At 39.0% G+C, this 26,065-nt stretch overlaps 1 long non-coding RNA gene across 2 annotated transcripts in view; it reads right to left on the minus strand.

Moving 5' to 3' along the window:
• Nucleotides 1–731: 731 nt before the first annotated feature.
• Nucleotides 732–26,065, minus strand: part of LOC142142653 (uncharacterized) — a 98,664-nt gene continuing 73,330 nt past the window's right edge. The window contains exons 2-4 of one of the 2 annotated variants that reach the window (XR_012689263.1): nt 23,225–23,574; nt 12,520–12,584; nt 732–895 (exon numbers count right to left, since the gene is read on the minus strand). This is a non-coding gene — a long non-coding RNA (uncharacterized LOC142142653). Of the gene's footprint in view, nt 896–12,489; nt 12,585–23,224; nt 23,575–26,065 lie in introns of those variants that run through there. The other variant, XR_012689262.1, reaches the window with a different exon arrangement.

Raw genomic sequence — 26,065 nt, forward strand, 5'->3', positions numbered from 1 at the left:
TCTCACCTCTTTGTCTGTTTTACCCAGTTTGTTTATTAGTTTATTACGTTTGTCCCCAATTGTAAAGCGCTACGGAATATGTTGGCGCTATATAAATAAATGATGATGATGATGATGATGATTTCACTCAAATAATTTCTTTAAAACACTGGAAGGACTTTGTGTTAACAAATTATTTCAATCTATTCATTTGAATGAGTGATCAAGTTACTATCTCTATATTATTGACTTCAAGAGCTCCCATTCTAACTGTGCCTGCAATTTGTAGTAGAGTGGTATACGCTATCAATGCACTGATATTTTACTATTAGCATGTTGAGTATTTGATTGTCATATGTTTATATTCAATAAACTGTTTTAATTCCATCAACGTGGATTCATTCCTAGGTCTAATTACAGGTCTCAGCGCTGTTTTTCTACTATACATATCTGGGAAGGCGGCTTACTTAGAATAGGCAACACTTATGCTTTGGTTGCATTTGCACGCTCCTGATCTGCCTCTACGGATGTAGGGAGCAGCATGGGCAAATTATGTGAAACTATAAGTTCCACATTGTTTTACTGCACATGAGCAGTGGAATTTCGATATAACCTGGGACAAAATTGTTCCGCTCTTTGCAGACATCCAATATAAATTTGTCATTCACAATAAAAAAACAGTACCTACAACTTAGGCATTTCCATAGCAGCCTTACCCATAGAACTCTAACTATTGTTGAATCTCTTTGTCTTAGGAAAACTTCCAAAAAGGAGTTGGTTTCTTCTTTATACGCGGAACTTGCGATCTCAAGCCCAATTCCCCATGACCAACATGGACTAGCATGGAAGGCTCATTATCTAGGTGAGATGATGGATAATGAGGACTGGGGAGAGTGAATGCTGCCTCTAGCTCGATCTGCGGATGTATCAAAGAAAATGAATATACATTGTTATTCAGATGGTACTGGGTACCTACCTCAACAGTTTACATTCAGTTACTGCTGATAGATGCTGAAGGGCTACCCCTAAGATGGCTCATTTCTTCATATTTGGTGGAGATACCCAAAACTCTGTGGCCTTTGGCTCAATGTTAAAAATGAAATACTGACTATCCTTCAGGTATATATCCCCATGAATGCAAGTTCTTCCTTCTCAGGTTGGGTGTATCATCTGCAACACATCATCAAAACAAATTAATAAGATATATAACGTCTTTTGTCACCTCTCAGTTAGCAATAGACTGGAAACAACTTATTCCCCCTTCAGTTCAATATATTATAAACAGGATATAGTGTAGCCATTGCATGGAGTTAATGACAAGTATAATTAAAAACTCTGCCAGATCCTTAGGAAAGATATGTGTCAGAGCCCGTCCCTGTGTTCTTCCGTCCACATAGGGATGGACGCCTTCTCTGTTTCCTGGAAGTCGTATCTGATTGCCAAGCAATCAGACCCGGCCGGCTGACGGCTCCTCCTTCGCAGCAGTAATAGGATGCTACTCGGCACCCAGTGACGGCTGCTGACATCAATGCCGCCGGTAATCAGTCCCCCTCCTCACTAACTATTTAAAGAAGGCTTTGGCACCAGTAGGGTGCCAGAGTATTAAGTCCCCTAGCTTCAGGCGTTTATGTAGTTCCTCACTTCTCGGTCTGACTGCATGGTTCCTGACTCAGCTCTCCCCGACACTTCTTTTGGATTCTCCCTTGGGCTCTTTAAGACTCTTCTGGTATTTGACTTTGGCTTGACAGACAGCTCCTTTGGATTCTCAATGTGTACTGCGCTATCCGCACAGTTTGACATTGGGCTTTCCAGACTATCAAATACCTCTATCTATCTTGCTCAGTGCCCTCCTGAGGAAGCTCAACCTGGGCGTTTCTTGAAGCTAAATCCAAACTCCATTGTGGGGGTCCATGGTGAAGACCAGAGGCGCATTAGACTCCACTCCTCCAGGCAGGGTTGAACCAAAGTCAGCTGATAGTTCCTGGTTCCTGATAATATGGGGTCTGTGGACATCTTTTTAAATTTTCGTTTCCCATTTGTATGACCGTAAAGCTTTCTCATGGAACCTTTCCATCTGGCATACTCTCTCCTTCCCCCTACAGTCTGCCACACCATCCCCCCTCCTCCTACACCTTTATCCCTTTCATACTTACAGTTGGTCAGTTGGTCAGTATATTTATAATGTGTTTTATCTACCGATTCACAGTTGTCTTTACTGACCTTTAATAAACAAAAATGTAGGAAAAAAGTGGATATTGGCCCCTGAGAGTTGGACTTACATACAGCACTAAATCAGTTCCTGTAAAATTACTTGTTTGTCAATATGACTTAGTGGTTATGCAATTTATTTAAACACCGCTTAATATTTACTTTTTGACAACTTTGATAAAGTAAAATAATTAATTTTGTATTAAAATGTCGGTTTTTGGATCACATCATAAAATTCTTATTGGTCTGCATTTTAATATATCTGTGGACCCTGTAAGATTAAAAGCTCCCATACATGTTGTGATATTACCTGGAGTTAAGGCGTCCACTACACCAGTCCCACTAATCTCTGAGCCCCAATACTGGTATTGCCATCCACCAAACTGTTAATGCAAATACTGCAAATATGTGGGCCTACTCACATATGTTTGTCAGCTTTGTATACTCAATGTGCTTAGTAATTTTCCTGACCAACTGTGGACCGACCCGAGAATGAGTATGGTAGAAAGAAATAGGTCTGCCGACAGCCACCTTGTGCCCCGATAACATTACTTCTTAGCCCCCCATAGGTTAGAGATGAGCGGGCTCGGATTATCGCAATCCGAGCCCACCCAAACAGTGCGGATCCAACGGCGATCCGAGCACTGTTAGGGGATTTCCGGCGGGGAGAAACACTGAAAGCGAGGCTGAGCTCCAAATCCCGCCGTCGGATCTTGCGAGACTCGGATTCTATAAATTCCCCGCTTGCCGCCGCCATCTTCAGTCGGGCTCAGATCAGGGAAGAGGGAGGTTGGTTTTTTTTAGTGCTGCTGTGTTCTGTCACTCTGTCCTGCTGAGTCCAGTGGTGCTTTGTCCTGTGCTCTGTCCTGCTGAGTCCAGTGGTGCTTTGTCCTGTGCTCTGTCCTGCTGAGTCCAGAGGTGCTTTGTCCAGTGCTCTGTCCTGCTGAGTCCAGTGGTGCTGTGTCCTGTGCTCTGTCTTGCTGAGTCCAGTGGTGCTGTGTCCTGTGCTTTGTCCTGCTAAGTCCATTGTTATTAAAAATGTATAAAAAAATTATAAAAAGATAAAGAAAAAATTATACAAAATTAATTTAAAAAAATTATAAAAAAACTATAAAAAAATTTCTACTGCAATATATAAATACGTTCACTGTTCCTGCATTCCAGAAATATTAGTACCAGAGATTAAACTACGTTCACTGTTCCTGCAGTCCAGAAATATTAGTACCAGAGATTAAACTACGTTCACTGTTCCTGCAGTCCAGAAATATTAGTACCAGAGATTAAACTACGTTCACTGTTCCTGCAGTCCAGAAATATTAGTACCAGAGATTAAACTACGTTCACTGTTCCTGATTGGTTTGTTAAAGTGCGAATGTCCTATTTCAACAACATCAGGGTGGGTGGGAGGGCCCAAGGACAATTCCATCTTGCACCTCTAGCAAACTCTTGCAAACTGCCATCCTGTCTGCCACTGCAGTGCCACTCCTAGATGGGCCACGTGTTTGTGCCGCCCACTTGTGTCGCTTAGCTTAGACATCCAGCTACCTCGGTGCAACCTTTTGGACTAAAAACAATATTGTGAGGTGTGAGGTGTTCAGAATAGACTGGAAATTAGTGGAAATGAATGTTATTGAGGTTAATAATAGTGTAGGAGTGAAAAAAAAATAATAATATGGATTTTTGCACTTTTTATGCTTTTTTTAAAAAAAATCAGAACCCAAAATCAGAACCAAAACCATTAGTGGGGTGTTTTGGCAAAACCAATCAGAACCCAAAACCTCAAGCTAATAAGAACCCAAAACCCAAAACCTGAAAAGTGGCCGGTGCACATCCCTACCATAGGATTGATATCACAAGAAATGAGTAAGTACTGTAACTTGGGAACATGTCATTCTCTGGCTTATCTTCATCAATTTCTTGTTCCAAATTTCAAAGTAAATATAAAACCAAAAAAACTTTGTGATTGTGTCATTAAACTATAATTTAAGTGTGGACAAAAATATGTAATGTGAAAAATCATTTTAAGCTGTCCTTGAAAAGTGCAGAGCAAAAGATCATCAGTGTTAAAGTTTGTCACAAAGTTTAGTGGCTCATAAGAAATTGTTATCCATTAAATGTGTCCCCATCACCCCTGGGATAGGGAGATTTCAGGATTAAAGATGTTTGTTGAAAAATGAAATTCATATTATGAAAATGACTTTACTATGAAGCTTGAAATGGAGCAAGTGTTACAATCATTTTTAATCATGTGTACTTCAAATTCAATCCTCTAGAAATAGCAGTCAAAAATGTTGAAATGAAATACAGTATATGCAAATAATGCAAATTATTTCTATCTTCTGAATTACTAAGCTCCTTAAAGGGTAACTAAGATGGATATTGGTAATGCCAGATATTACAATTAATCAACATTATAATGTATTTTACTTACCTTTAAGGTTCATGTCTTCTATGGTAAAGAATAGACTCACAGTTTTTGCAAGCAAAATATAACTGGACTACTGAAATCAATATTCATATTATGATAGGAAAAAATTTACAGTATAAAATATTTCCTTTATATTAGGGTTGGTTCTATGTAGGACAAAACAGAGCAATGGTTTTTGGCGCATGGCCCCACCTAGTGGCTAAGTGACAAACTGCCCTGAGAAGTAGGCAGAAAATGTTTCCTGGCAGAATCGATTTATTAGGATCAACCAGAACGCTAGGGACAGGGACATTGTCAGTGGATTTTCCTGCACAAGCACTCTCTGATTATAGAGAATAATGTGGAGGGGAGAGTAAGATTGTAATGACAGCAGGAAAAAGTTCAAAAGTTATATTGACAGGCAGTCAGATCAAGTATCTGTCATTGGATGTCTGCCTTACATTTCAGTAAGGCTCTGATAAATTAGTAAAAACCCTTGCTGACCAGGTTAGTAATGGTGGGAATATTAGGGCAGTGGTCGGCAAGTGAATTAAAAAAAACTGCAAGCACTGTCATAGTTTGTCTTAGTCTGAGCTTAGGGTATGCTAACTAATAAAAAATAAAAGCATTCTGAATAAATATTCTGGATTTAATCTTGTAGTGCACAGTTGAAGTTATTGCGCCCACCCTCAATTCCCATCATTGAAAAATTAAATGAAAAATGCATGATATTCAGGGTGGGCTAATTACTAAAATAATGTCCTTTAAAAGCTTGATTATTACTGCCCAGTAATACTATATTATTATTTTTCAGTGTGCTGGATATAATTCCCATTATTTGTTCTTATTCTTTGTATATTGACAACATCACAGTGGGCCTGATTCATTAAGGATCTTAAATGAAGAGGTATCTTATTTCAGTATCCTGGACAAACCCATGTTACAATGCAAGGGGTGCAAATCAGTATTCTGTTTTGCACATAAGTTAAATACTGACTGTTTTTTTCATGTAGCACACAGATACTTGATAGCTTTTTTGTACACTGAAATTTAAAATTGATATTTGTACTCAATGCGGCTGCGAGACTCATCTTCCTCTCACTCCGCTCCTCCTCTGCCTCCCCTCTCTGTCTTGCCTTACACTGGCCCCTTCCCCTACAGAATCCCTTTCAAACTCCTTACCACCACTTACAAGGCTCTCTCCCAGTCTACTGCCCCTTATATCTCTAACCTCCTCTCCATCCATACTCCCGCCCGCTCCCTGCGCTCGGCCAATGATCGCCGCCACTCCTTCACTCTGATCACCTCTTCGCACTCTAGAATCCAAGACATCTCCCGCGCTGCCCCCCTTCACTTGGAACGACCTCCCTCGCTCCATCCGTCTCTCACCCAATCTGTGCTCTTTCAAGCGGGCACTTAAAACTCACCTGTTCCTTAAGGCCTACCAACCATCCACTTAACCTCTCATCTCTTCTGTTTCTCCCCTGACCCCTTTTTTCTCTCCCCTTTGCTTCACTGGCTCCCTTCTGTGCCTGATTTGTTTACCCTCCCTTAGGATGTAAGCTCGTATGAGCAGGGCCCCTCTTCCCTCCTGTCTCCAAACCTGTTCTTCTGCTCCGTCTCTACTGTATATGCCTGCCCGGAGTCCCTGAAGTACTGGTACTTTTTGTTTATTGTTCTGTACTGTTTTACCCTGTATAGTCCACTGTTCGTATCGTGTACGGCGCTGCGGAAACCTTGTGGCGCCTTACAAATAAAAGATAATAATAATAATAATATTTAACTTATGTGCAAAACAGAATACTGATTTGCACCCCTTGCATTGTAACATGAATTTGTTCAGGAGACTGAAATAAGAAGTTTCTTAAGTTAAGATCCTTAATGAATCAGACCCAGTGTCACTACTCTTGCTCTGTCTGCTAAGTGCAATTCTCATGCTCTTTTTTTTATATGTATAAACAGCTGCTTTTATGTATGGGGTTTTATATAATGCTTGATCGTAAATTATGTTTTTTGTAAAAAGTTGTGTCTTTTAAATCTATTGATTGGGGTCATCATTAAAAAACAATCTAGGTTCTTCCTAATTTGTCACTTTTATTGCTTATTGAGTCAATATTGTTGCCAAAATAAGAGTAATGTTCCCCAAAAAGAATCAATATCAGTTGTGGCCATTGTTTGTAAATATTTTAGGGAGATGACTGCTGTCTTGTTTGATAATAATACTAAAAGTAAATTGTGACTCAACTGCTTAGCCTCCATGCCAAGCATGGGTGACTAAAGTTATAGATCAAGGGTGGCCGTAGATGTAGCTTATCTGGCTTTCAGTAAGGCTTTTGACACTGTCCCACATCGCAGACTGTTAAATAAACTTGAAAGCTTAAGATTGGATTCTAAGATGGTATAATGGATGAGATATTGGTTGCAGGATAGAAAACAGAGAGTTATAGTAAATGGAGTGCATTCACAGGAGGGAAAGGTTACCAGTGGAGTACCCCAAGGATCTGTACTTTATCCAGTGCTTTTAATATCTTTATTGGAGCCATTGCAAATGGTATTGAAGCAAAAGTATGCCTTTTTGCAGATGACACAAAGATATGCAGCAGGTTAGACACACCAGGAGGGGTAAAGCAAAGTATTGATGATTTAGGCAGGCTACAGGAATGAGAGTGGCAACTAGAGTTTCATGCCAAAAAATCAAATACTTGGGTCTCAAAAACACAAAGGCTAAATATAGCATTGATGACACTATAATGGAAACTACTGAGGAGGAAAGGGATCTAGGAGTCACTATTTCAGGTGACTTAAAGGCAATTAAGTAATGTAACAAAGCAATGAGGAAGGCATGTCAGATGCTTGGTTGCATAGGGAGAGGAATCAGTAGCAGAAAGAAAGAAGTAATAATACCACTGTATAGGTCATGGTACGGCCTTATATAGAATACTGTGTTCAGTTCTGGAGGCCATATCTCCAGAAGGATATAAATACATTAGAGACTGTACAAAGAAGGGCAACTAAAATGGAGCATGGCCTACAGCACAAAACTTACCCGGAAAGACTGAAAGATCTTAATATGTATAATTTGGAGCAGAAAAGGGAAAGGGGTTTGAAACTTTCAAAGTGCTACATGAAAAAAACAGCCAGTATTTAACTTATGTGCAAAACAGAAAACTAGTTTGCACCCCTTGCAATGTAACATGGTTTTATCCAGGAGACTGACATAAGATACCTCTTCATTTAAGATCCTTAATGAATCAGGCCCAAGATCATTACTCAATATAAGCCCATTCACATTCAATGAACTGTTATACACTATTTTTGATATTGTCGGCAACACTTTTCATCAAAAAAGTTTGAAGAATGCCAATTTTTCCACATTTTTGGTAAGTAGAGTTATGCAACAATCACTTATAATGCTGTCAGCTGCACTAAACACTCCTGCATTAGATGGTGCATTAGATGGTGGACAGGTTAGTTAAACCATAACCAGTATGTATAATTTGCTCCAAAAGAAATTTAATTTTCACCCTTATTCAACAGGGCAATCTCTAACGTCAATGTCTCGATTTTCATTAAAATAATCTTCTACCAAGCAAGAGAGAGTACTTTTAGTTTGAGGCATCATAGAGGCAGCAATAAATGTGGACATTTAATTTATGCATAATTAGACATCATAACCATACTTAATACATCATTCTTATTCTAGTCCATATTGGTGGGGGGTGGGGGGAAAGCAGTAGCATTTCTATAAGAAATCAAATGAGCAATCCTTTCATGTGACATTTGACAATGTCTATACAAGGAACTGTGTGTATTTCATTACATGTATGTCTGCTAGAAACAAAGACTTTGCATGTGCCTTAAATCTAGGATCAAGCATGGTTGCCAAAAGGTATTGATCAGGTTTCAATATGTTGCAACCCCCTGACTTCTTTCACAGTGAATAAAGAACTTGATCCACAAGGTCAAGATATTTAGCAGAATCATTTGTCTTCATATAGTCCTTTAGCTTCTGTAGCTACTTTTTCACTATTTACTGGTATGAATTGACTCAGGCTATCAGTGTCTGAACTCTTGTTATTATTACAATAGGTTTAAGTAGGTTCCATAAAACCAAAAGGATTCTATAGTGTAAGGTTTCATGTCCATATTCTCCCCTTTCATGGCTTGCTGCATAGCCTTTGAAGGTATGTTGCTGATGAACAAGTTTCTGAAGCATATAAAGGGTTCAATTCCATCTCATAACTAACCATGTATTCAGCTGATGGCATTGCAGTTTATAATTGTGTTGCAGCTATTATTGTGCTCTGCATGTATTTATTATTATTATTATTATTATTATTAATTTTTATTTATAGGGCGCCACTAGGTGTCCGTAGCGCTGTACAGGGACAAACAAATTACAATACGAGGTGAGACAGCACAGTACAGTAAACAATAGGCACAGTAACTCAGTAAGCTCAAAGCAGGGAAGGGGAGAGGGGAAGATCCGCATACGACGGAGACCAAGAGAGAGGGCACGGATGACAGGGAGACCCCCAGAGGGGAGAGGGGGGGAGCGAGAGGGTACGGGGAAGAGGGTCCTCGAGGGGGGAGAGCTAGGTAGCTGGAGAGCAGAGTTAGAAGTGGTGGAGATAGAATTGGTGGAGACAAGCAAAATAAGGGCCAGAAATTGTACAGGCCACAGGCAGCATCTCCCACACAGACCTCTCATTTTTATAAAATTCTGGTTCACCGTGTTTATTTTGTGTGCAAATCACTGTGTATGTAGAACATTTGCCCAATCTTAAGGCTCTGACTATATAAGTTATGGTATGTTATGTCAGAAAAGAAGAATCCTAAATAGTCTAAGGGGGTATTCAATTGTCCACAAGTTTTTTTTTCCCCCCTAGCATAAAAAAAAAAAATCTCCCGCGGGTTTTTAACTGCAATAGTGACCGTTTTTAGTTAGCGCAGCGCAAAAACTTGTGCAATTCAATTAAAAAAGAGGGAACGCTGCCCCCGCGCGCTAGACATTGTGTTTGCGAGTTTTTAGGGGAGTGAAGGGGAGTTTTAACACGGTCACTTATAACACAAAAAAAAGGTTTTGCATACTTTTCATACATTAGATTGCATTACACATTGATAATATCTACATTACAGTACTTTTTTTAGCACATTTTTTAATTGAACTAATTTTTACCATAGAATCATCTATACCATGTCAAAACACATTACTACATTCATATTTTTACCAAAAAAATACATAAATATAAATAATTAGTGATTTTATCATTATTATTATTTTTGATGTTTATTTTATTTCATTATTTTTTTACATGAAAATCAACTTTTACATGTTAGGCATTAGTGATAAACATAAGTTTAACTTTTTTTTCCACATTATTACATGATTTCAAATACTTTTCAGAGGTTTTTTATTTTTAACACACCCTAAAGAGGTGCGAGATAAAACAGCATATTTGCCTGTTTAACCCGCTGCCTTAAAAAACAATTGAATAGCTTTTAACGCGGCTGCCTCTCGCACACCCTATACTTTTAAGAGACCTTCTACTGGACCGCAAGAAGACTGTTTCATGAATAAAAACGGAGCTTTAAAAATGGAATTGAATCACGGGTAAAGTTAACCCGCTCAGAAATGATTAAAAAACAGTGTTAAAATGACTTAACGTGGTAAAAAAAAAACTCGCTGACAATTGAATACCCCCCTAAGAGTCAATTAGGGTTCCGGTTCGCGGGATCGCGCCAGAACGGACTGTGAACTTAATCCACGTTACAGCAATAACGTGGATTTTCGTTCGCAGCCCATAGGGTTGCGTAGAAAAAATCCACATTATTGCGGTACCGTAATAGCGGCAAGAATGCTCACTTTTTGCGGTAACGCGCGTTACCGCGAACCGGAATCCTAATTGAATATGCCCCTAAGAGTTGTTCCAACAGATTGGCACCAGTAATGTCATTATTGATGCCAGCAGTACATATGGGGAACTAAACTCATCTTCATTACAGTACTGTAAGGTCTCATTTCAGAGGCTTGCAGAGTCTGTTAATTTCCCCCCCGTTATTAGGTGGAGAGAGAGAGAGAGAGAGAGAGAGAGGAGGCTTTTGGGTTGGACTTAAAGTAGCTTGCCTGGAAATCACTTGCTATGTGCTAATACTAGACTTAGAGAAGCATGAGGATGATGGTCAAGGCACTGCTATTTATGATGTTAAAGCTGTGGGTGATAGGACTTGAGATATGGGACAATATAGTTAGAAATCTCTAAACCAGGGGTCAGGGAACTTTTTTACCTTTTACCCCAAAATATATTTAGATACGCCGACGTTACCCCGTTGATTTGAAAGGAAGGAAATCATATATTATTAATTATTGGAATTCAAAATTTTATTGAATCTATACAAAATTTATTTGAAAGCTTCAAAACTTCAGGTTTTGGAGAAATTTTGTTGCTTCATTTTTGATACAAGAGCATCAATATTGGGGCATTTTGATGTCAGAGCAATTTGGATACAGTCTTCAGTGTCCAATCGATTTCTCTGCTTTGTTTTTATGTTCGTTAGCGTTGAAAATCCTTGTTTGCAAAGGTAGGTTGTTGAAAAAGGCAGCAACTTTTTGACTGCCTCCTCATGTGCAATTTTGAATGCCTTTGCAGCTGTTGACATCCAAAAATATGACAGATCTGCTTTGTTTTCAAATGCAATACATGCTTCATTATTGCATCTAAGCTCAAGAAGTGCCTCTGCCAATCCTTGAGGCTCTTCTGGTACAACAGCAATTTCACATTTAAAGGGGTCTACAGTCCAACTGACAGCATGTGAATCGGCAGCATTACCACCAAGAATTTCATTTTTACGCCATTTGGGGTAATTTACCCCTGTTCCCTGACCACTACTCTAAACGCTCAGTATCCCATTAAAGTCCCTTAAAGCTCTGCAACACCTGTACCTCTGCTAACATGCAGAGAGGGCTGCAAAATTTCACGGTAAGATAAATTTTACCACTTCACTTCACAGTGCATCCACATGAGTCATATGGGGTTGTAGCTCTTGGCAAGATCTACCAGAGATTGAGCTGGGAAAACCCTGCCCAGCTGACATTAGATGACTGGCAATGACTCACACCTGGTAAAAAGCCACTTGGCAAGTTTTTTAAATGGCTTTGCTATTTGAAGGACAGTAAATCAATAAATAATAAACAAATAGATAGGTAAAGTGGTTTAAGTACCCACAAATGATTAATTACATTTCCATAGTTGCCAACATTATAAAATAGTTTCCAGAAACACGTTGCTTTTGAGCTGGTGCATGTCATGTTTAATACAGACCTTGAGGAATTGCAAACTCCCAGGGTCTGATTCATTAAGGAAAGTAAGGCAAAGAAATGAGTAAGTTTTCTCCTGGACAAAACCATGTTACAGTGCAAGGGGTGCAAATTAGTTTTTTTTATTATGCATATAAGTTAAATACTGGCTGTTTTTTCATGTAGCACACAAATATTTGATAGATTATTTGTACACTGAAATTTGATCTAGGACATGTCTTACCCCAACTATAAATCTGCAATCACATTTTAGATTCACTTCCCCCTCCAATGCAACATGGTTTTGCCAAGGTGCAAAGTTACTCCTTTTTTTTGTCTTTACTTTCCATTATGAATCAAGCCCACCATGTTCATGTTTGCGGATTTTGATTCTAACTAACTTTTTTTTTACAGTTTAAATATTCCTTTTTCAATAAGTATTAACTTAAAGCCACTTGACTAAAAAATATGGTAAAAACTGAATCTAACATGCATAGGAAAAGGAATTTTATTTATTCTATATTCACAGATGGTCAGCATTGAAAACTATGGTTACATTTTTAAACCTGGAACTGTCCTTGAATGATTGTTGGCAACGTATTGACAGAAAATGAAATGCTCTACTCACCCGCATATCCTGCAGTTTATAAATCATCTTTACTGTTCTAAAGATATAGGTAGGGTTTCAGCTGTCTGTAAAACAGCAGAGAGGCAATACATTACATTTTACCATAGCTGCAATGGAATGTCAGGTTAGTGCAAAACAACATATTTTACCTTCATGGAAATTATAATTTACATTAAAGGACAAATTCAAGTTACCTTACATAAAACAGCTACCAATAACATTCACACATATGTATGTAAAAAGATATGCAACATTGTATTTCCATTTAGCATACAGCTATGTGCAAGTTATTGTTCTCTATCAAAAGCCATTTTCTCTGAAAACAGGCTAAAACAGACTGGCAGCGGTATTCTTTTACAGGATTAGTGACATGAAGCCTGTTGTGTATGTAGAAAAACACCCCTTCACTTCCCACTATAATTATAAATAATAATAATTTATAATAAATAAATGATGATGATGATGATGATGATGATGATAATTACATGGGAAGAAGAATGTAAAGTGATATCACCTGAAAATGCTGTATTTTGTTAACCAAAAAATATTGAGCAAAAATCCATGACTAAGTCTTTTTATTTATTTTTTATAAATCCAATACCTTCCACAGTTTACGAATTAACATTTGCATAATTTTATAACAATCAAGGGCTAGATTTGCTAAAGGGCTGTTTGCTCAAACCAATGCTTTTCAGCGTTTTTCAAACCGCCGGAAAATACTAAATACTAAAGCCTAAACCGCCATTAAAACAGCCAGAATTTACATTTTTCAAACCCAAGACATTATTATTTATTAATATAAATATTTATTTATATTTTTTATGTTTTCAGATTGATTAAATATTCATTAGCTATTGGGCTTATTTTAGTTGTATTCTATTTTATGTTGTTATTTGAATATATTTTTAGAATCTGCTGTTTATCATATTTATATGGTTGTTCAAGGTTTATTCCTGATCCTTATCGCCACTGAGGATTTGTTTATGTGTATGTACTTGGTTATGAGCATATGTACAATATATATAGACATGTATATATGTGTTGTAATATTGAACGGGTGCTCATGTGGGAGAAGTCAGTTCCAAATGATAAGTTTTTTTGTAATTGAGGATTGCAACCTGCATGTTGAATATGTTTGTATATGTTCTATTGTTTTATTTTTTAATCAAATAAATATACCATTAATAAGTTCATTTTCTGGTGGCCATGCAAGCGCCCCCAGAAGCTTTCAATTAATCACTTATAATAGACCAATCACAAGAAGTGCTACAGCTTTATATAGCTTGACATTATTGAGATGACTACACTGCTTTGAAAAAGTCTGCTGTGGCCAGGCGAAACGCATCAGCAGAAATATAAAAAGTCCCAACTGCGCTCACAGGATGAAGGAATAAGACTCAAATTGGGGATAAATGGTACTGAAAAAACAAATAAAAATATATAAAAATACCAGATAACAAACAGAAAATAATGATAAAAAATCACCATAAATAGCCTGGGTGGTGTATCACTGTAAAATAAATGGAATAAATAAAAGTAATACAATGTTAAAAACAAATCCCAGAAGAAACTAATAAACCAAATGAGCTGGTGGCTCACATGAGTGTAAGTCTCTAAATGGCTGTTGAAGTTCATATCTGATAATGATGGTGTATGAGCTGTTTAAGGACCAGTCCAGAATGTTTCAATATGTCCACAATGGCATAGGATAAACCTCAAAAAAAGGGGGAAAAGTTAGCGATCAGCAGATGTATAATATAAAAAACCAAAAACTGAAACTAAATTGGAGGGAAGGAAGCAATAAACGAATAAACAATGTGAATGAGACTAGAACTAAATAGAGACATAAGTGGGGATTAGTGAAGAAACGTCCTGCATATGATATAGATGACTGAAGGTGGAAGTAATGTGGAAAAAACAGATTTAATAAGTATGGACAAACTGGCCATACAAACCAGGAATTACAGAAATAAAAACATAAAAGCACTTACAGAACACTCAAATCTGAGACTGTGTTGTAGAAACAAAAAATCAACCATAACTCACGCTAAATATGGATATAGATGCGTGAGAATGTACTCTGACAGGGGAAGAACCAGGATCGGGTGTCCTCCCTCAGATTGAAAGGCGTCAGCAGGTCTACACTTAACTTTATTGGAGATCCAAAAGACCCTTTTCTGCCATACTTCATTTATATGCACTGCAAGGAACTTGCTAATTTAGGAACCTTTGAGACGTACATCTTGTATCCGGACGGACCAATATCAGGGTGCGCACCCACCAATCACGTGACCGCTGCCTATTTGGAGCATTGATAATGATCTATCCAGCGGGGAGTCCGTTGAGTTGTCATACTATTGCCAGGTATAACTGTTTCATTGGGTTCCTACATTTACCTTGACCTCATTATTGCTATTGGTATATGGACATTTGCACTTTTGGGAACTAATTCCCTAGGTCACTCACACTATTTTGGGCAGCACGGTGGCTTAGTGGTTAGCACTTCTGCCTCACAGCACTGGAGTAATGAGTTCAATTCCTGTCCATGGCCTTATGTGTGTGGAGCTTTTATGTTCTCCCTGTGTTTGCGTGGGTTTCCTCCTGGTGCTCCAGTTTCCTCCCACACTCCCAAAAAAAACATACTGGTAGCCTAATTGGCAACTGTCAAAATTGACCCTCATCTGTGTGTGTGTGTGTGTGTGTGTATTACGGAATTTAGACTGTAAGCTCCAACAGGGCAGGAACTGATGTGAATGAATTCTCTGTACAGCGTTGCAGAATCAGTGGCGCTATATAAATAGATGGTGATGATGATGATGACTATTTTACCGTGTTTTATGGTCTGGATCTATATAGTGCCAACCGGTGCAACCACATTGATCATATTTTTGTTATATTTTTGTTATATTTTTGTCCTATCTCCATTTACACTTTGATTATTTTATGGTGTATAATTTATTATTTATGCTATACTAGTCATTATATGTTTTATGTGCAAGTTTATATATACATTTGGAATAACTTGTTATGCAATATAGAACTATGCTCTTTTTGCTCAAATAAATTTTTAATTTGTTTTACATGGTTTGATTTTTCTATTTGATATTTTCTATTCCCATTTTGTTTTCACCTGGTGGCATACTTTGCGCTGGTTGTTTTTTTGTTTTTTTTGTTTTTTTATTTTTCAAAGCCACCACTTTACAAACCACCATCTTGATTTTAACAATGCTGAACGTACAACCCGCTGGATTTACTAAGCTGGGGGTTTTCAAAACCGCCGCAAAACAGCCATCCAAACGGCCAAAAAGAAAGAGGTGGTTGTGAGTGACGAGATTGCTCAAACTGCTGCTGTTTTAACTATTTTGCTATGCAGAACATAAAAGAAAGCTCCATTGACATTTAAATTATTTGGGCATCATTATTTCTTGATTAAGGGGCAAAATTAATTTAATATTATCTTATGAGGGAATTTTGTTTTTTAATATTTTTTAAAGGGGACACTATTATAGCATTATATTATGTGGGAAATGTGAACATATAATAATATTCACTGACTATTAATGGTGCATATAATTATTTATGTTGTACAATTTGGCATTACATAGTACAGAATATTATAATAATTAAATCATTTTGTCCCCTTAATATAATTTAAAAAAAATTCCCCCATAAGTTAATATTAAATTCATTGTGCCCCTTAATCAATATATAGTGATTACCCAAATAATTTACATTTCAATTGTGCTTTCTCTTATGTTCTGAATGACAAAATAATTCAAACAGCATGTTCGAGCGATCAAGCCATTCAGAAGCAGATATTGAAACTGTCCTGTCCTGTCTTTTGGATGGCGGTGTGATGGCAGTTTTAACCAAACCACCGGCGGTTTAGCTTTTTCAATCCGCCATACATTGCTTTTCATTTTAAATTGAAGCCTCAAACCGGCCTATAGTAAATGCGATGGTTTGGACTCTAATCCGCCGGCAATGATTGGCGGTTTCAAACTGCCATCAATCTCGATTGTTGGTAAATCAAGCCCCAAGTGTTTGATCTATTCTCAGTGATTGCCCACCTTCGAAAAAATTTGTTATCATTTGTTACAGGTTCTTTAAAATATCTTGTTGAAAACAGCACAAATAAACCATAGCAGACAATCAGATATTTGCTTTTGTTGGTTTAACTGACAATAGTCTTGTCTAAGCTAGTACCTAATTGGATGATAAGGATAGATTTGTGATATTGAGGCGTATTACTTTTGTATTGTTTTGCTACCTTTTTCGTTAGTTATATGTCTACGGAGCTCAGCATTAGCTGTTCAATTCAATTGGTCACAGTGATCAGCCCAAGTAAACAGTTTCATTGATCTAGTGGAAGTCATACTAAAAACCCCAATGAAACCAATTATAACAATTATGGCTCACACAGAAACAAAACCTTCTCTGGCAAATGGTAACCATAGCAGTCCAGGATCAATAGTTACATTTATCTTTGGTCAGTAAAAATTAATTTAGATCAGGTTGTTCTCTACATGCCTGTATTTCCTTAATTTCGATGAACGATTGGTAGGTTTGTGTTGCTTATACATTAATACTATCTTGTATGTGGACAGCATTTAATGTTAGCTGCACATTAGTTCAGTTCTATACCCTACCTTCCACTTTTTCTTCTTCTTACAAATATAATGCATCAAATATTTCTGGATACTGTTAGTAAACAACATACTAGAAGTGACGATTGACATCAGACCTAAAACAACACTCTTTTAGCATTTGCTGAAAAACCATCTCTATTCATGTGATGAACCCACTGTGCTCAACTGTTATTGCGGTTGTCATATCTTTTGGCTGCTGGTCCCACTGACTTCAACTGCCATTGCTGTTTCCATATCTATTCAGCTGCCCTCTAAGCTTAACTATGATTGCTGTTGCCATCTCTGTTTGACCACAGGACACACTGAGCCCAACTGTCAGCATCCTGGACTATGTGTCAAAGTTGCAGAAACTGCCTACACTGTTAATATGAGCCAGAGTGTGGTAAAGCAGCCTCCATCTCCTCTGTTCTCCTGAACAACTTTAATCAATTGTTCCTCACTGCTCTCTCCTTACCTACCCTAGATAATCCACATCATCCACATCTCTCACATCACTCTACCATACACCTACACAATTTACCTTGTCTCTTACTCCTACTCATGTTCACAATACTTCTCTCCAGACTCCTCTTCTCTCTCCGGCATCCTATTCGGCTAACCACTAGTATTATTATAGCCCCTTCGCTACTTCCCACCTCGCTAACCTGCACCCATGAACTCTTTTTCATCACACTTTCTGGTCTATTTAAGAAGAAAGAAACCCAACACCCACAAATCATTCTCACATGTTCTCTTTCTTGTCCTGCTTCTTCTCATTGCTGCTGGTATTATCTCACCTACCACTGGGTGTCCACTATCTGTTCACGCTACTTGTTTCAACTCAAAACTTTCCAGCCACCATACACTACTAAACCCTCCAACCTTATCCACATATCTCCACTACGATCCCTCCCCTTTTAATGTGCGTTTTGGAATGCAAGATCTGTTGTAACAAACTCATATTTGTTCGACTGTAGAGTGCTATGGAATATTCTGGTGCTGTAGAAATACATTTTAAAAAAAGACAGCTGTTGTCAGCACTTATCCTTAACACTGCATATATGTGTGTAACTCTTCTCTATATAAATAAATGTTAAGAAGCAGAAAAAGAAGAATTTATTCATGTTTTTTTTTTTTTTTTTTAAATCACTTAACCTTCTTCTAACAAAAGCCTGACTTACCTCCTCTGACATTGCATCACCTGCAGCTCTCTCCTACAGGGGACTCTCCCTCAGCCACACTCAGGGACTCAGAAGCAGAGAAGTTAGCGGAATAGACCATCTACTTTCTCCATACTGCACCTTCTAAATCATACCCCAGAACCCTCCCTCTTTCTATTCCTTTGAAGTCTATACTATCAATCTGATTAAATAAAATGGAGGGCGCAAAATAATTACACAATGTTAGACAGTGGTATGATGAATGTTTATAGCCCTTTTTAGATGATATGAATAGTGCAAGAAATGGGAAGTTTCAAAAAGCTGCCAGCATGAGCGATATAAAAGTGATCTTACCCTAAATGACCCTGATCGTTGGTCCCGGGACTTGATCTGATTATTGTTCTTCTTTAGTTCTGGCAATCAGCGGTGGCTGAACCTGTTAGAGATAATCCAGATAGGTTTTCTGAAAAGAATCCTATTTCGTAGCGTTTTTTAATCACCGTCCGTCCCGCCGCTCATCAACAAACAGAATGAAGTGATGTGAACCACGGTGGCTGTGGGGATTTTGATTCCTATCTGGATTATCTCTAACAGGTTCAGCCACCACTGATTGCCAGAACTACAGAAGAGCAATAATCAGATCAAGTCCCGGGACCAACGATCAGGGTCATTTAGGGTAAGATCACTTTTATATCGCTCATGCTGGCAGCTTTTTGAAACTTCCCATTTCTTGCACTATTCATATTGTCACGGTCCGAAGACTGGATAGGAGCCCAGTGGCAGGGAGGAAGGCTGGCTAACAGGAGATAACATGGAAGAAAGGTCAAACAAGCCAGGTTCGGTACACAGAGAGGCGTAGCGGTCCAAAGGTTGAGGCAGAAGCGTAGTGGAGAGCAAGCCGAGGTCGGTACACGTGTAGTAAATGCAGGTAGACAGGAACAGCAACAGGAGCAGGCGCTAGATCACAGGCACACAGCACAATAATCAGGCACTGGAGACAGGAATTGGCCAGGCTTTTATAGGAAGTCAATGGGTGGAGCTAAGGCATGCTGGAAGATCAGGAGATCACTGGAACTGATCTAGAACACTGAATAAAGACAAGGAACTGTCCAGCAGCCAGAATAGCTCAGTCAGCAGAGCAGCAGTCCACAGAGGCAGAAGCCCTGGGTTCGAATCCTGACACATATAATCTAAAAAGAGCTATAAACATTCATCATAACATTGTGTAATTATTTTGCACCCTCCATTGTATTTAATCAGAGTTTATTTCCAGAGGTGCTGCATTATTTACATGAGAGCGCTTTCCTTTTGTATTTTATTATACTATCGATCTATTCTCTCCATCTGTTGCTGTCATTTATTACCCCAGATCCAGTTTCCAAATTTCTTGACAATTTTGCTGCCTGGTCAATTTTTTCTATGCTTTGACTTCCATATTCTTATACCAGTGGATTTCAACATTCCCATTGACAACTCCACTGTCTCTGCTGCTACAAAACTTCTTTCATTTGGTTCCTCCTTTGGTCTCCCTGTAGATTTCCTCTCACACACACTTTGATGTTGTTTTCTCCCGCTTGTACACCATCTCTAGTACTCCAACTTGGCTTTCTTATCCTCCAAACACAACCTCTTTTCCTTTAGCTTACTTCATGCTCCCCCACGTGCACCCAAATCCACATGCACACATCGACACCTGAATATTCTCAAACTCATCCATCTCTCTTCTTCTCTACAATGACTTCTCCCTCTTATAATTACCCTGTCCTTCCCTGTTCTGGCTGCATCTTTCTTCAACAACACACTTACTTCAGCCACCAAATATAGTCTCCAATAATCTAAACCTCAACCATGGCACTAAAAAACAGACCCATTACCTGCAAAAGTGCTCCCACACTGTTGAGGACCACTGTATGAAATTTCACTCCTATGCTGTCCTCCTCCATTATAAAGTCATCCTTTCACCTAAAGCACTGTCCTTTCACATTTGCCAAGCAAGCATATGTCACTTCTCATTCAACCAGTCTTCCAACCCCCGACACCTCTTACAGTCTTGCCACCTTCAACTTGCTTCTCTTCCTTCCCACAAATTTTCCACGTGCTCCCTCATAGCCTATGATAGTTTAATCTCCTTTAAAGACAACACCATTAAACAAGATATTTTTCATGCCAAATCCGTAACACCCCACCCACCTTCAGTTGGTTCTTTCCAATAACACAAGATGAACTCTCTGATCCCATCTTATCCTGCCCTGCAAATTACCCCCTTGATCATATTCCCTGGTAACTTTTCCACTCCCTCTTCCCACTGCATTCTCCCCTTTAGCTCACTTATTCAACCTGTCTCTCTCAACTGACACATTTTCATTCTGCTTTAAGCATGCGCTTATTTCACTACTCCTAAAACAATATCTCTTGACCCAGTCTCTCTCCCCAACTACTGCTTTATTTTTCTCCTCCCCTTTACCTCCAATCTACTTGAGTGATTTGTGTATAACCCTCTGTCTCACTTACGAAATCAGTGCTCCTTGTAGACAAACAAAACCTTGTTTCTCAATTTAAAGGTGAAGAAAATTAAATACCTGGGCATTTAGATCACTCCCTCTTGTCTTACAGAGACAATTTCCCTGTCACACAACATGGATTAAAAGTGATATTTGCTTGTGGACTACTCTAATAATATCATGGCTGGGCAGTATCAACCCCTTTAAGATATCTGTTCTCCTAAACCTACTGTAGTACTTCCAACACTACCTATTAAAACCATCCAACAAATGCTATCAAAATTTATATGGAAAAAGAAGACACCTAAAATTAGAGATGTGATTCTCAAAATACCAACTCAAATGGGGAGGGGGGGGGTAGATGATTTCCCAATATTAAACTCAACTATTGGGTGGGCTACCTCAGACAAGTCATGGCCACTTTTGTTTCTAAACTCACCTTGGTGTAGCTAGACGTAAAAACTAAATACTTTAATCTCTCCCTGATATCCTTGATTTGGGGTCACTCTGAATCTCATAAGTCATAAGCTATCAAACCTTTACCCACATTAACATTTCCTGCATAAATATGGGAAAAACTGTATGTCATCAGTATCATTGTCATCATTTACAGTGATGATAATAATGTTTATTTGTATGGTCCCACAAATTCCATAGTACCTAACATAATTGATATAAATGATATACATGAAAACAGTAAGCATAATAGCAGATAGATGGGTACAAAGAGCAAAAATAAAAATGCATGGATGCAATTAACAAAGGCATGCAGAAAAATTCAGCATCTGACATGACAAGGGGCATACAAGGTAGACAGACGATGGACAGATAGGAAAGGGAAGGAAGAGAGAACCCTGCTAATAGGAGCTTACATTCATACAAGGATAGTAATGAGTGCAGTAGTGGTACACATTTACAGGTGGTTCTGGGGAAGTCAGGCAGAGAGAGCGTAGTATGGAAAGTAGGGAGCCCATTAAATGGTGTAGGCCATGACCCATAAAAGCAGATGTTGGTGCATCTGTGAGCCTCTATCTCTCTGTCTCAGATATCAGATTGTACAGTGGGCCTGCAGACTCTGTGAAGAGATGGATGATGTTGTTGATGTGGGCCTCGATGATATTAGGCACTGTGCAGATATGTCTGCTATAGCTAGCCATTAGGAGGAGATTAATTTAAAAAAATGGTAATTCGGTCATCAGACATCCTCATGACAGATTACCTCTAGTGGAGCCTGAGGCTTCTCAGGGGAGCTAAGCAGCAGAGAAAGGTCCCAATGGCAATCCTCCATCTGTCTGCATGTCTCAATCAGACACACAGTCAGAACACAAGACCACAGTTCAGCAGCAGGAAACAGTGCAAACCAAACCAAAAGCACAAGTTTGGAGAGTGATAATGTGCTCCTTAGGATCCTCCACCAGTCGAGCAACATAGGACTCCAAAGTTGGCAACCGTCACCTTACGCTTGGGGCTCCCTAGCTTCTCAGTGGCTTCTCTACTCTTATATATGAAAAAAAAAATGGGCAAACTGTAGGCCTCATGTAGAGTCAGACACATTTTACTGAAGAAAACATAGACGAAAAAAGTGTGCAATAAAGATAAATATATATTTACATGTGTATGCTGAGCTGCCCATATCTTAAGTAAGCATACTCTGATAAATGTGTCTGCTGCATGAAGATATTTTTAAAGTGCATCATACACAAAAGAAGCAAAGGAAGGTAAGGTGTCCGAGTGTTGGAATTTCTACTGCTGCCCATGCACATGCTGTGACTGTCACCGTGGTAATTGAGAACCTTATATATTGTAATTTATGTACTGTTATGTGTTGAGTTAAATTCATTTTTACAAAAGCCCAAACTAATGTAGTTTTCTGAATAAATATGCTGGCTTTCAGGCGCGGGCTGGGAGAGGCGTGGCCGGGGGGCACACAGGCGGCCGCATCATATTACAGGGGATGCGGCAGCATCATTGATGACGCGGCCGCATCCCCTGTCATGTGATGCGACCGCCTGTGCGCTTGACGCGGCCGCATCTGATGACATCGGATGCGGCCGCTGGGGGAGAAACTATTTTTTTGCATCCGGGGGGCGGCCGGCCGGCCTACCCCCTGGCCCTAATAGGCGTCTAACCCAGCGGCCCGGGGGGCCGCTGCCCCCCTGCCCCCCGGGCCAGCCCGCCACTGCTGGCTTTAAAAACTTGGAATTCTAAAGCTAATAAAAAAATGTAACAAAATAAAGAATCTAAATTCAAACAAAGAAAACACAACAGTTAACTTTTCCAACAAAATACAGACCCTGGAAAGCGTGCTCTATGGTGGAAGAAAAGACAACCTTATATTTAATCATTCTATACAAACACCTTCACAGCTTCATGCTGATCACTTACATTGGCGATAAAGTAAAACAAATACACTCACATTACAAAAAATCCTCAATGACACAGCGACGGAGCTGGCTAACAATATCACTCATCTCAGCATCAGCAGGAGAAAATGATCCATACCCTGACAAATGCCAGGATCTACCTCAACTTCTAAGCAGTTTTCAACACTCAATGTTTTGCAAAATAGTGTAACAGTTATATTATAAACCTTAGAAGGGGAGTACAGCAGCAAATCGACTCTGTCTAAACATTAATTCAGCTTTTTTATGCATGGTACATCTCCATTGGCAGTGATTTGCACTGGTTGGTATCTTTGTTCGACTGTAGTAAGAGGATTTGCGAGTGGGGATAGAAGCCAGGAACAACTTCCACATCATGCATCTCCTGTAAAACAATAAAAAATTACATTCCTTTACTTAAAAAATAAAATGTAATATTTATATAATGAATACAAGACAAAACTCATCCAACTGTGTGGAAAATCCCTGCTTCAAATTATAGAAAAGTGATGATAGCTGCAGTAAATGGGAATCCTGAGATAATCCTGTATCATTATCATTTGTTTGACATCATACAATACCTGCTCATTCATGGAATGGAATTTTTGCGGTTATGAAAAGTTTATTCAATTCTGCGCTCTGCTGCAATTTGAGTCCCACATGTGGCAATTGACAGCACCCAGGATATTTAGTATTCATACTACGGAATAAAATGTCCTTTTAGCCTCCCACCACTCAATCTCGCTCAGCAGAAAATGAATAAATTGAGAAGTAGGCTTTTTGGTGCTCTCATGACCAGGAAATTACATTGTCAGAAGGTTGAAAAACTGGCACAGCCAGGGTTGCCATCAGAAACCATAGGGCCCAGTGCAAATTAATCTAGCAGCCCCTCCTTTAATATAGCAGTCTCCCTCCTTCTGCACAATAAATTCCCCCTTCTTCACAATACATGTCTCCCTCCCTCTGCACAATATTTGCCCCCACCCTCTGCACAATACATAACCCCATCTTAACAATACATGTCACCCTCGGTCTTCACAATGCATGACCCCCCTCCCTCTGCATAATACATGCCCCCTCTTCACAGTACATGCCCCCTTTCTTAACAATACCGGACCCCCTTCTTGAAAAACAATTCCTCGGTTTTCACAGTACCGCCCCAGGCGTGCACATTCGGGATTTCTAGTAAACCCCCCTCCAAGCACGGCAATGTGGTACCCAGGCTTGGGCCCAAAATACACCCCCCCAGGACCACCTTACAGCAGGCAATTGCTGATTGTCACAACTTTTATACAACCATTTGTTGTCTGATTGGTTGCCATAGGCAACATCTCCAGTTTTTCAAACCCGCAGTTTAATAAATATACCCTTCAGTCTGAGGCACTTGAGTGGACAAGTCACTGTCTCCCACAAGATTAGCACACTCAAAATGTCATGGTCTGATTGGCTACATACCAGACTTGCAGGAGTTAAACACTGCATACAAAAGTGCTCACATCCTAGTCAAACTTTCCATAACAACAAACTGTCCTGACCAACCCATTATTAAACTACAATAATATGACTTTACCAAATCCAGCTATTTTACTACATCAAAAATCTGTCCTTATTAGATCACTCTTATTACAATTCTCTTTACTTACCACTTAAAAACTGATGACATAAGGATAAGCAGGTGTTGATCAATAAGATGCTTACACCCATGTCAAATTAATTTTAACAATGGTCTGTCCTGACAAAGTCTTCCTAGTTACTACAATAAAATACCCTGACTGAATCCTTATGTTACATTGTAACAGTAACCTACCCTGACCAACCACTCTTATTAAAACACTACAGTTACCTGTCCTGACTAATTCCTTCCATTACACCATAGTAATAATCTACCCTGTACATTTCCCCATTTCCCTATAGTAATTGTCTACCCTGTACATTTCCCCATTACACCATAATAAAAATCTGCAATACTCTCCATAGACCATGTGAATCCAGTGCTCAATCTGTCAGTAACTTTGAAACAGTTAATTACGGTCTCTTCTCCAGTAATAGTCATTTCACAAGTTGTCATATTGCAGAACCGTGGGGAATATTTAATTGAATACTGGGGTTATAGTTGTGCCTATTAATATAAAGTGGGGCGAGGGTACTATTAATATAAGTCTGAGATGTTTTAGGAGCTATTAATTGAACATGGGTCTGAGAAGAGAAGGTAGGCCATTTATTAATTGTGAATACTAATTATTTAAATTCTGGGCTGTTTGGGATGAAATAGGTTTATTTATTAAATGTGAATACTAATAATTTAATGTTGGGTCTGGCTGATGGGATATAGGTCTATTTATTAAATGTGAATGCTATATATGTTATGTTTAGATGGTTGCAGAGAGGAAAGCCTAATTATTAAACATGGGTGGCTTTTATTTAATGCCAGGGCTGATTAGAGAGAAGGAGGCTTAAAGTGTTTGCTGATTGTTAGGCTTTCCATATTTCAAATAACTGTAATTTTTCCTAACAGGGCCCCAACAATCCAGTTTCCAGACAAGCAGCAAAAACTGAGTTTAAGACACGCACAAGAGCCGCAGGTGGTGAAAATGGCAAGAACAGGTAGGAGAAAGTAGAACAGTCTGCCAAGTCTCCCGGTTCTGTTAGAACAGTCCCGATTTTGGGTGACTGTCCCGCTAAATCAGGACTTTGTCCCCACTGCAAGGACAGTTGGAAGGTATGGTCTGCTTCACACTGCTCTGATTGTAAAGAAGGAGCTGCATGCACCTAATATTAGTGCACGCAGCGCTCTCTGTCTATTTGAACGCTATTGGAGCCACTCGCATGCTGGTCATGCCCACTCAGGTGGCATGAAATGGAAACTCCCTCTGGAA

Source organism: Mixophyes fleayi, chromosome 3, assembly GCF_038048845.1.
Source record: "Mixophyes fleayi isolate aMixFle1 chromosome 3, aMixFle1.hap1, whole genome shotgun sequence".
Taxonomy (NCBI): domain Eukaryota; kingdom Metazoa; phylum Chordata; class Amphibia; order Anura; family Limnodynastidae; genus Mixophyes; species Mixophyes fleayi.